Source organism: Sapajus apella, unplaced genomic scaffold (assembly GCF_009761245.1).
Source record: "Sapajus apella isolate SASKATOON/1434 unplaced genomic scaffold, GSC_monkey_1.0 scaffold58, whole genome shotgun sequence".
NCBI classification, from domain to species: domain Eukaryota; kingdom Metazoa; phylum Chordata; class Mammalia; order Primates; family Cebidae; genus Sapajus; species Sapajus apella.
In genome coordinates, this window is record NW_022436998.1 from 14,129,901 (window position 1) to 14,141,547 (window position 11,647).

Below are 11,647 nucleotides of genomic sequence, written 5' to 3' on the forward strand. Positions count from 1 at the left end.
TTGATAATTGCATTTCCCAGTATGTAGATGAAACTGCTGACTGTTTTTAAGCAATAAAGTGAAGTTAATACAAAGATAATTACAGAGCTGAGGGTGGAGTGTGAATCCTCACAGCATCAAATCTATGTATTGACTGGTCCATGGCTTCTAATGACATCCCATTCTTTACAGAGATGAGAGCAAAACAATTCTAGTTTTGAAATTATGTTTCCATGATTTGAAACTGCAAAATTACTGACAAATATATTTTAAAAATAATAATCTTTGTAATTACTCATTTCTTACTTTTATTTCAATAGCTGTAGGGGTATATGTGATTACTGGTTACATGGATGAATTGTATAGTGGTGGAAGTCTGGGATTTTGCTGTACTGGTCGCCTGAGTAGTGTACATTGTGCCCAACATGTAGTTTCTTACCCTTCATCTCCCTCCCACTCTCACCCTTCTGAGTCTCCAGGGTCCATTATACTACTCTGTATGCCTTTGTGTACCCACAGTTTAGCTCCCACATATAAGTGAGAAAGTAAGAATATACAGCATTTCGGTTTCCATTCCTGAATTACTTCATTTAAAATAATGCCCTCCAGCTACAGTCAAGTTGCTGCAAAAGACTTCAAAAAGACATCATTTTCTTCTTTCTTACAGCTGAGTAGTATTCCATATATATGTGTGTGTGTACATATATATATATATAAAATGGATATATAACAGGCATATGTATGTAATATGTATACATTATATATTTTACACATATATACATCATAGACATATGCATTATATGTATGTATTTACACACACACACACCCATACCAGATTTACTTTGTTGACTCTTGAGGACGTATGTGACCTGTTCTCAAGGCTCCCAGCAGCAGGTACCAGCACCAGCTTTGATGAGAGTGGCAAGGGAGGGACACAGACTCTGTGAGATTCTTCGGGTATGAATAGCCTTAGTGTGTAGACTTTATCAAATGCCAGTTGTAGTCGTTAAGAAGATGCAGAGAAGGCCTTTGACAAAATTCAACAGCCCTTTATGCTAAAAACCCTCAATAAACTAGGTATTGAAGGAACGTATTTCAAAATAATAAAAGCAAACCAACAGCCAATATCATACTGAATCGGCAAAAACTGGAAGCATTCCCTTTGAAATCTGGCACCAGACAAGCATGCCCTCTCTCACCATTCCTATTCAATATAGTACTGGAAGTTCTAGCCAGAGCAATCAGGCAAGAAAAAGAAATAAAGGGTATTCAAATAGGAAAGGAGGAAGTCAAATTGTGTCTATTTGTAGACGACATGATTGAATATCTAAAAGACCCCATCGTCTCAGCCCAAAAACTCCTGAAACTGATAAGCAACTTTAGCAAAGTCTCAGGATACAAAATCAATGTGCAAAAATCACAAGCATTCCTACACTCCATAACAATTAAAGAGAGTCAAATCAAGAATGAACTGCCATTCACAATTGCTACAAAGAGAATAAAATATCTAGGAATACAACTAACAAGGAACGTAAAGGACCTCTTCAAGGAGAACTACAAGCCACTGCTCAATGAAATAACAGAAGACACAAACAGATGGAGAAACATTCCATGTTCATGGTTAGGAAGAATCAATATCGTGAAAATGGCCATACTGCCCAAAGTAATTTATAGATTCAATGCTATTTCCATCAAGTTACCAATAACCTTCTTCACAGAACTGGAAAAAACCACCTTAAACTTCATATGGAACCAAAAGAGAGCCCGCATAGCCAAGTCAATTCTAAGCAAAAAGAACAAAGCGGGAGGCATCACACTACCGGACTTCAAACTATACTACAAGGCTACAGTAATCAAAACAGCATGGTACTGGTACCAAAACAGAGAAGTAGACCAATGGAACAGAATAGAGACCTCAGAGGCAAGACAACATATCTACAACCATCCAATCTTTGACAAACCAGGCAAAAACAAGCAATGGGGAAAGGATTCCCTGTTTAATAGACGGTGTTAGGAAAACTGGCTAGCCATGTGCAGAAAGCAGAAACTGGACCACTTCCTGACACCCTACACTAAAATTAACTCCAGATGGATTAAAGACTTAAACTTAAGACCTAACACCATAAAAACCCTAGAAGAAAATCTAGGCAAAACCATTCAGGACATAGGCTTAGGCAAGGATTTCATGACCAAAACACCAAAAGCATTGGCAACAAAAGCCAAAATAGACAAATGGGACCTAATCAAACTCCACAGCTTCTGCACAGCAAAAGAAACAGTCGTTATAGTGAATCGGCAACCAACAGAATGGGAAAAAAGTTTTGCAGTCTACCCATCTGACAAAGGGCTGATATCCAGAATTTACAAAGAACTAAAATAGATTTACAAGAAAAAAACAAACAAGCCCATTCAAAACTGGCGAAGGATATGAACAGACACTTTACAAAAGAAGACATACATGAGGCCAACAAACATATGAAAAAATGTTCATCATCGCTGGTCATTAGGGAAATGCAAATCAAAACTACATTGAGATACCATCTCACACCAGTTAGAATGGCGATCATTAAAAAATCTGGAGACAACAGATGCTAGAGAGGATGTGGAGAAATAGGAACACTTTTACACCGTTGGTGGAGTGTAAATTAGTTCAACCATTGTGGAAGACAGTGTGGCGATTCCTCAAGGACCTAGAAATAGAAACTCCATTTGACCCAGCAATCCCATTACTGGGTATATATCCAAAGGATTATAAATCGTTCTACTATAAGGACACATGCACATGAATGTTCATTGCAGCACTGTTTACAGTAGCAAAGACCTGGAACCAACCCAAATGCCCATCGATGATAGACTGGACAGGGAAAATGTGGTACATATACACCATGGAATATTATGCAGCCATCAAAAATGATGAGTTCATGTCCTTTGTAGGGACATGGATGAACCTGGAAACCATCATTCTCAGCAAACTGACACGAGCAGAAAATCAAACACCGCATGTTCTCACTCATAGACAGGTGTTGAACAATGAGAACACATGGACACAGGGAGGGGAGCACTACACACTGGGGTCTATTGGGGGGAAATGGGAGAGATATGGTGGGGTTGGGAGGTGGGGAGAGATACCATGGGGAGAAATGCCAGATATAGGTGAAGGGGAGGAAGGCAGCAAGTCACACTGCCATGTGTGTACCTATGCAACAATCTTGCATGTTCTTCACATGTACCCCAAAACCTAAAATGCAATAATAAATAAATAAATAAATAAATAAATAAATGTTTTTGAAGAAAAATAATAAAATAAAATAAAATAAAATAAATATCCCCCCCCCAAAAAAAAGAAAAAAAACTTGTCATGTGGACAGACTCTGGACCTGCTGGCTAGCCAGCATGATGAGGGCAATGATGATACCTGAGGTCACACACAAGTTTTCTCCTTCCTAGGCATTGTGTTATTGTTTCTGTGGATGCTGCAATGGAATGTTTCAGCTGGCCTCCAGGCAAGAAATGGCCCCAGCACAGGATTTGATTGTCTTATGCTGCCTCAGGGAAGTACTCTGCTGTCACAGGCAATGGGCAGGGGCATAGAGCTCACAAAAGTTTCTGCCCTTTATGTTAAGTAAGCTACCAGGATGGGTGAAGAGGCAAAGCCAGCAGGGAGCTGTGCCAGGCAAGTCCATGCTCTGGATGTCCATGTGCTGGTACAAGCAGCAGCCCCAGTGGGAATCAAAGGGCAGTCTTTTAGCCACAGGGGTAATGTTCCAGGAAGGTGTGTGACTTCCCCTGATGCACAGAAAAGTCCCTATGAGAAGTGGAGAGTAGCAGGTGGCAATAAAATGCACCCAGCTCCCATGCACTTGGCAAGGCAGGTCTTATACATGCAGTGTATTCCACTAGCAACAGCTCGCTAGGTTACAAGGCAGTCCGTGCCCAGAACTCAATACTGCCACAGGCCATATTCCTTTAACCCTAAGGCAACCTGTGGCTTTCAGACCATGGCCTTCCTTGTCCCCACACAAACCAGGGGCATCTAGCTCCTATGTCTGTGGCTACAACATACTTTCCACTGATCCCTTGGTTCTGGCTAAGTGAGTTTGTCCCTGCTCGAGGTTTTATCACACATCTCAGTTGTGAGTTTCTCTCAGCCTGTGGCTGCCTCCTGAGTTAGCTGGCTGTCTTCTGCGAGGACTCCTGTGAGGTAGGATCAGGAATGGCTGGCTACCTTCCATCCTCACCTGAGTCTGGGAGAGCTTGCAAAGCAGGATCCAATGTTATTACTACTCATACACTCCCTTCTGCTCACTAAATCACTTTCAGTGCTGGGTAGGGATAAGACCTTCCCCAGTGGCCTGGATTGCCATGTTCCCCAGTAGGAGTGCATATCCCAGAGGCAGTTCCTCCTCCTCTTATGCTCTGGGGACTTACAGTTTTCCACTTGGCTCACAGTGTAAGCTACAGCCCTCCCCTTTTTTCAAAAGAACTGTGGTTTCTTTCAGTTTTCCTGTTAAGTTCCTGTGTTGCTTCTTGAAAAACAAGTTATCAGCATGAGCCCTTACGCATTATTTTGTCTCTCCAAGTGGGAGAGCCATGCTCACAGTGCTTTCAATCTGCCATCTTGAGGGACAAAAAAATGTAAGTCCTCTCTTTTCAAGCTACTGAAATACGGCATCTATAATTTACATTAGAAACTTCTTTCCTTTCTTTTAGTACAATTATTTAAATACTTAGATGATTTAACTTTTATGTATCCATACAGCATTTTAATCCTCACATTTAGGGAAACAAATACATTTATATAAAGTAAATATTTGTGTTCTAAATTTAATCTTAGGATTTTAAAACAAGTTATAAAGTACTCAAGAGATGTTCTTGTTATCCACAATATCAGCAGAACACTCTGAAGTGAGTTACAAACTTGCAGGTACAATAAGACTTGATCACTATTCTGTACATAAACATCAAGAGTTTTCCAAGTGGCAGGTAAAAGTTTTTTTATAAAAAGAATGCATACAAGAATGTTTTTCTGTGAGCATTACATATAAAAGCATGAATAACTTGGCAGGAAATCACAGAACAATACGCTAACACTTGAAAAAAAGTATTTTGGAGAGTGGATATTTATTTAATTCAGTTCCACTTCTCAGACTGAAAAATAATTTTGAAATAACATCTAATCGTCATTGAAATATCCCGTGGGACAGGTGATCCTTACTCCTTCTTGTCACTTGCATATTCATCATATTTTATAATTTTATTTGTTTCAAGAAATGCTGAGTATGTGTTTCTTGACCAAATATTTATATTGGACATGTGTTCTTTTTTTATATCCACATTACTTGTCCAGATGGTTAAATAGAGTGAGTTTTGAGTACATAATTTACCACAAAATTATTGGACAATGAAGAAACAAATGTGAAAACTGTTCTAGAATTCAGAAAATTATTGTAACACTTAGTCTTTAGGAAAAATGTTTAATTGTTTGAGTATTATTTTGGAAAACAAATCTTAACTTAAAATCAAAGTTTATCCTCACTAACCGTACAATTCGAAAACTGAAGCCAACATAATTTCTTGTCTCTATGTTGGACAATATTAGGAGTGGGGATACTTTCCTTTTATTAGGTTAAATAATATTGAGAATAAGCAAAGTCAACTTAGCTACTTGATTCAGTAAGTGCTTGCCTCTAAAAGATAAGACTGTGAACCAACTAAAAATAGCTTATCTAATAGGACAAATTGGTTGCTATCAAGAATTGCTTCAAGACCCTTGATTACTATGGCAAGTAATCTAAAGCAATTATGTAAAACTATAATTTCAACCAATTCTCTGTTTTGCAAAACTTTTCTTAAAATTCAAAGCCCAGGCTCTGATATCTTACAAATGATTTTCTTCGGTGTTTCCCTTCTGTTTAACACTACCAAGAAAAAAAATAAAGGTGATTTTCTTCCACTGAAGTGGGATTAATAAATGTAACTTTGGTTATTCAACATTGTTGTTGAAAGGATTACAATTAATTAATTTTTCTAAAGCATCGTTTATGTATGAGTAATATTACATCAACCCTTTAGTATGAAGAAACCTCTGTATACACATATCCAAGATTAATATTCTTATATCCCCTCTGAAAATTCTATATGTCTAACATTTCTGCTTATCTTGAAACCAAGACCCTTGCCCTTGCAGTTCGGAATTATCTTGTGACTTACTCATCTTGTTTAATTTGCCACAACTAATCTCTGTAGATAATTTCTTCATGAACAGAGGTTTTTTTCTCATTTCTTTGTTGCCTTCAAGTTACAAGTAAACTTTCTTTAAGTATATTTTAGTAAATTGTAATGCAAAAATGTTTGTTATTTGTGAAAGACCTTTTTCATATTCCTATATTTAGATGTAGTATAACTAACAAAATAAATGATATGGGTTAAGATGCAATATAGCCTCCGTGTTTGCTTTAAGATCTTTTGCTAAGACAATATTTTAACTATACTGTAGTAATTTCTTGTTATTCACAGTAGTGATGCTTTACAAAGTCACCACAAACACAATTAGCCAATACTGAAGCATTGTTTCCAAGTAAATACAGAGTTAGATACATGTGAGTCTCTAGAAATAACATTTTTGTCAACTGATAAATACTTATTTTGTATTATGTGGTTTCTGTTTAAAGATAACTTAATATTTTTTTCCTATTACTCCAATTGTCTTTATTTTTTACCTTTTAATTTTTTATTTCCATAAGTTATTGGGGAACAACTGGTGTTTGGTTACATGAATAAGTTCCTTAGTGGTGATTTTTGAGATTTTGGTGCACCCATTACATGAGCAGTATAAATTACATCCAATTTGTAGTCTTTCATCCCTCATCCCGTTCCCATCTTTCCCCATGAGTCCCCAAAATCTATTGTGTTATACTTATGCTTTTGCATCCTCATAGCTTAGCTCCCACTTATAAGTGGGAGTATATAATGATTCCTAAGTTACTTAACTTAGAATGATAGTCTTTGATCTCATCCAGCTTGCTGTGAATACCATTAATTCATTCCATTTTATGGCTGAGTAGTATTCCATCACATATATATATATGGCACAGTTTCTTTATTCATTCATTGACTGATGGACATGTGGGTTGGCTTTACCACCAGGTTCAACTTCACATGGGACCGTGTACATTGGGTGACACACATTTTTTACTGCTCTGCGCATGTCTGCAAATAACCATGAAAGTACTGTGAGTATTAACTTTGGGGTTGCCAATACATTTTAGTAAGCAGACAAATTTGCAAATGCATAGTGCATTAATGATGAAAATTGATTTATTTTACAAATTAACCTTTTAAATTCAAATAGCGATATCAGAGAAAATAGTGACTAAAGACATTTTTGTGCATTTTATTCACTTGAATTAATAATGGCATAATTCATTTTTATTACATGTTAAAATAGGGGGTGGGAACACTGTTCTCAAGAATATTGCTATAGCCCATCTGCATAGATCTAGGCCACTGGAGACTTTCTTAGATTTCTTTCAGATTATATTGTTTCACACAACAGTGCCTCCTCCCAACTCATTTAGCCCAGACCACTTGGTGTTTACCCTCTGTCTCATATTACTCTTGATTTATTCATTTAGTTGAACCTTATCTCTTCACCACTAAGCTTCTTGAGGTAATAGACATGCTTTTAAAGCATATTTAATCCAATGTTTGGCTGAACTGTTCATTGATCCCATTATATGGTGTAGTGTTTCTCTTTTTTACAACATTCTTCTAGTTTCTTCCGTCTCAAGCAACTGTGTTCCTGTTATTTTCTATTTCCATCCTCTGTCCACTCATTTCCACATTTCCAAAAGTGTATTAACTTTTCAAAATCTAATTGAAAGCACAATGAAATATTGTTTTTAGTGTTCCCCAAGAACACCCTCAGGTTTAGCAATCCTCTAGACAAACTCACAGAGCTCAGAAAAGCAGTTATACTCATATTTATGGTTTATTACAATGAATGGGTATATCATAAAATCAGCAAAGGAAAAGGGTACAAGGGACAGAGTCCAAGAAAAACTAGCTATTTCTTTCTAGTTTCTTTCCCAGGGAAGTAATATGAATCGTATTAAATTCTCTCATCAATGATGTGTGACAACATACATGCAATATTGCCATCTGGGAAAGCTTATCCAAGTCCTGCTGTCCAGTGTTTTAATGCAGGGGTGGGAGAGAGGGTCCATGTAGGCATGGTGTCCCCATATGGCTGACTTATTTACGTAATCTTCAACCTTTCCAGATTTCAAACTGATATGACACTGTATGGTCCAATGTCTTCACTATCCATTACATTAATACCATAATCCTGGCTAATAATCTGACTTGGCCCAAAATCCCAGATAAACAAAGAGAAGACATTCTAAGGGCTTATCTTCTAGATCCAGTTAAAGGTCAGACCTTTCTTTGGCATATGAAGATTTCGAAGAGTCAGGCTTGCTGAGTTAGTCTTCTACTATACACATGTAATTTATTTCATGAACCCTCCCACGACATTGCCAGACAAAAATAAACTATTCCACCTCTGAAGTCATACAGCACTTTATGTATTTCTCCCACATCACTTGTTCCATTGTTGTAATGCAACTTTCTAAACTGAGGCAGTTATAAGTCAAGCTTGTGGAAGAAAAGAAAGCAGCTAACTAATTGAAGACGTTTTGGATTTCGGAGCAGGTCTGTAAACTAAGAACAAAAACTTTGTCCTTCTGGTCTAGAACATTACAGAAAGAGATGGTGATGGAGGACTGTTCATAGAGAAGGGAATCAATATTAACGACTTGACAGATGTGACTAAGGGAGGAATACTAGCTAATTGGGAAGTTTAAGCTGCTTTGTCTTCCCAACTAAATTTGAATAAAATCCACATTAATTACAGTTCCTTTGAGAGGAAGGAGGAAAAAATGCAACCTTCTGAGTAAGATAAGGTAGGGGTAATAATAAGCTAAGACTGCTGACCAAGTTGATGCGACATGTATTGGTTCAAGCAAGCTTATCTTCCCTCTGTAGGCTTAATTATGGACAGTGGACTCACGTTCAAAGGAACTTTTGATTTCTCATGCACAGTTTTAGTCAGAGTTCTCTAGAGTGACAGAACTAATAGATGTATATATAAAAGGGAGTTTATTAAGAATTATTGACTCACACAATCACAAGGTAAGGTCCCACAATAGGCCATCTGAAAGCTGAAGAGCAAGGAAGCCAGTCTAAGCCCGAAAACCTCAAAAGTAGGGAAGCAAACAGTGCAGCCTTCAGTTTGTGGCTAAAGATCCAAGAATCCCAAAGCTAAAGAATTTGGAGTCTGATGTTTGAGGCAGTAAGCATCCAGCATGGGAGAAAGATGTAGGCTGGAATATTAAGCCAATCCAGTCCTTCCACATTCTTCTTCCTGCTTTTATTCTGGCCATACCAGCAACTTAGATTGTGACCTCCCAAATTGAGGATGAATCTGCCTTTCCCAGTCCACTTACTCAAATGTTAATCTCCTTTGGCAACACTCTCACAGACACACCCAGAAACAATACTTTGGATTCTTTAATCCAATCAAATTGACACTCAGTATTAACCATCACACATACTTGGCAAGTTTTTCAGTACACAACTTAATAGCTAACTTTTATTGTGTACTTAGCAAGTGTTAGAAACTATTCTAAATATTTTATATGTCTTATATCATTTAATCTAGTGAGGTAGGTGTTGTTTTTTTTAAGCATGGTACATATTTACAAATCCCACATCAAAACGTCACTTCTATTCACACCATGTATTCCATTTAGAACATGAACTATGCTCAAATAATCAAGTAATCAGCAATGAGTATTCTCTTCATTTCAGGTCATTCTCAAAAGATGACTGCCATAATTTCATCAGATAGATTTTGTTTTTAATAAATACACTGAGGCAATTTAAGAAAGCTACTCATAAATTCAAAACCAGTAAGAGGCAGAGCAAATATTTAGACTCAAGTGATTTGGCACCAAAGCCCTTAATCTTAACTTTAAATAATACTGAGCTCGCTAGTAGAACACCAGTTACAGTACTGTATTAGTACAATGAATTAATATTTAGTATTTATCAAAAATCTGCTGAAACGTTGATATTTCGGTTAATTCCTAACCGTTTCTGATGAAATCATAAGGAAAATTTAAGTCTTCACTGTAGAATATTTTTATGTTAAAGATGGAACATTGGGCTAGCATGGGTGACATGTTTGACTCAGAGTCTGAACATATATTGTCTTTGTTAGAGTTTGACCTTCAGCTTAAAAAAAATAGAAAACATTCACCCTTTCCTTGTGTTCAACAAAAGTCAAATGAGCAGTGAAAACTGAGTCTTGATTCACTGTTCAGCTGAAACAAGAGACCTTCAGAAAGACCACCATTTTTCTGAATACTATCAATACTAATCTAGAAGTCAAAGTGAATTATTTGACTATTTGATGCTGTGAAAGAATCATTGGTGGGAAACTCTGAAACATAGAAAATAGTTATAAATTATCTTCTTCCTTTTATAGTTGTCACACACTTAAGTATTTGTGAGGAATAAAAAGATCAGAGGTGAATGTACCCAACAGACAAAAGAAATCAATTCAAGAATGTAATGAAGCAAATACAAAGAAAGCAAAACAGCTGATAGGAACCAGGGAAGATTTGTTTTAGGCCTGTGAGACCAAAGTAATCAAAAAGAAAATAGCTCAGCTGGAAACAAAGGTGTTTGGTTTCTCCTGATTGAATTATCTGGTCAATAATAGGTGCGGAAAACAGAGGAGGAGACCAAACATTTTATTTGGTCCTACATTTGGTAATGTGAACATGAAAGTGGAAAATATAGCTTCCTAACAAGGACGAGACTATAAAGAAAGCAATTAAGACCTGAAGTCTAAAATCTTAATATTGGACCCAAAGAAAACTTAGAGTGCACCTGGCCCATGCTCTTTTTGATAGCTATAAATCTCTAATCAAATGTTTTCTCATACTTCCATGATTATTAATAATTTTATTATAAACACTTTTTAATATGATCTAAGAGCAAAGTGCTAACAATTTCTATATATTATTTTTTCATAGTGCAAGTTCAGAAAAGAGACAAACTTTGAAAATTTACAGTCTGACCCATATAAGAAAAGAACTGGCAGAATATTTTTAAAAAATAGAGTTTGGGGTTACACGTGCAGTTTTGTTGCATGGATATATTGCATAGTGGTGAAATCTGGGCCTTTACTGAATAATGGACATTGTACACAATAGGTTATTTTTTAACCCTCTTATTCCTCCTCCACCCCACCTTTTAGAATTACCAATGTCTATTATTTCACTCTAACAGGAGATATTATTATTGTTATTAATCAGACAATGTATTCTTGCTTGTGCCTCCTAAGAATAAGATAAAGTAGAAGCTAGAAATTTGAGGACAATGCCAAATAATCTGCCTTAACTCTGAAGATCTGCCAGATAAAGTGGACTTACAGGACAATCCTCTTCACACAGAAATTTCTGCTTTAATGAAAGAAATAAAGCAAGATAGTCAGTAGGTTGGTAAACAAGTAATTGAGGTTTTGCCATTACTTCTGCACCAACCTAATAGTTCTTATCCAGTCACTTACTATGGCTGCTTAAATAAGGTGATAGGCAGT

General features: G+C 36.7%; 1 non-coding gene across 1 annotated transcript; it reads right to left on the reverse strand.

Annotated features, from left to right (window-relative positions):
• Positions 1–9,815: 9,815 nt before the first annotated feature.
• Positions 9,816–9,884, reverse strand: LOC116528473. Its single transcript, XR_004259048.1, has one exon. It is a non-coding gene; the product is annotated as a small nucleolar RNA SNORD2 (small nucleolar RNA).
• Between the last annotated feature and the right edge of the window lie 1,763 nt (positions 9,885–11,647).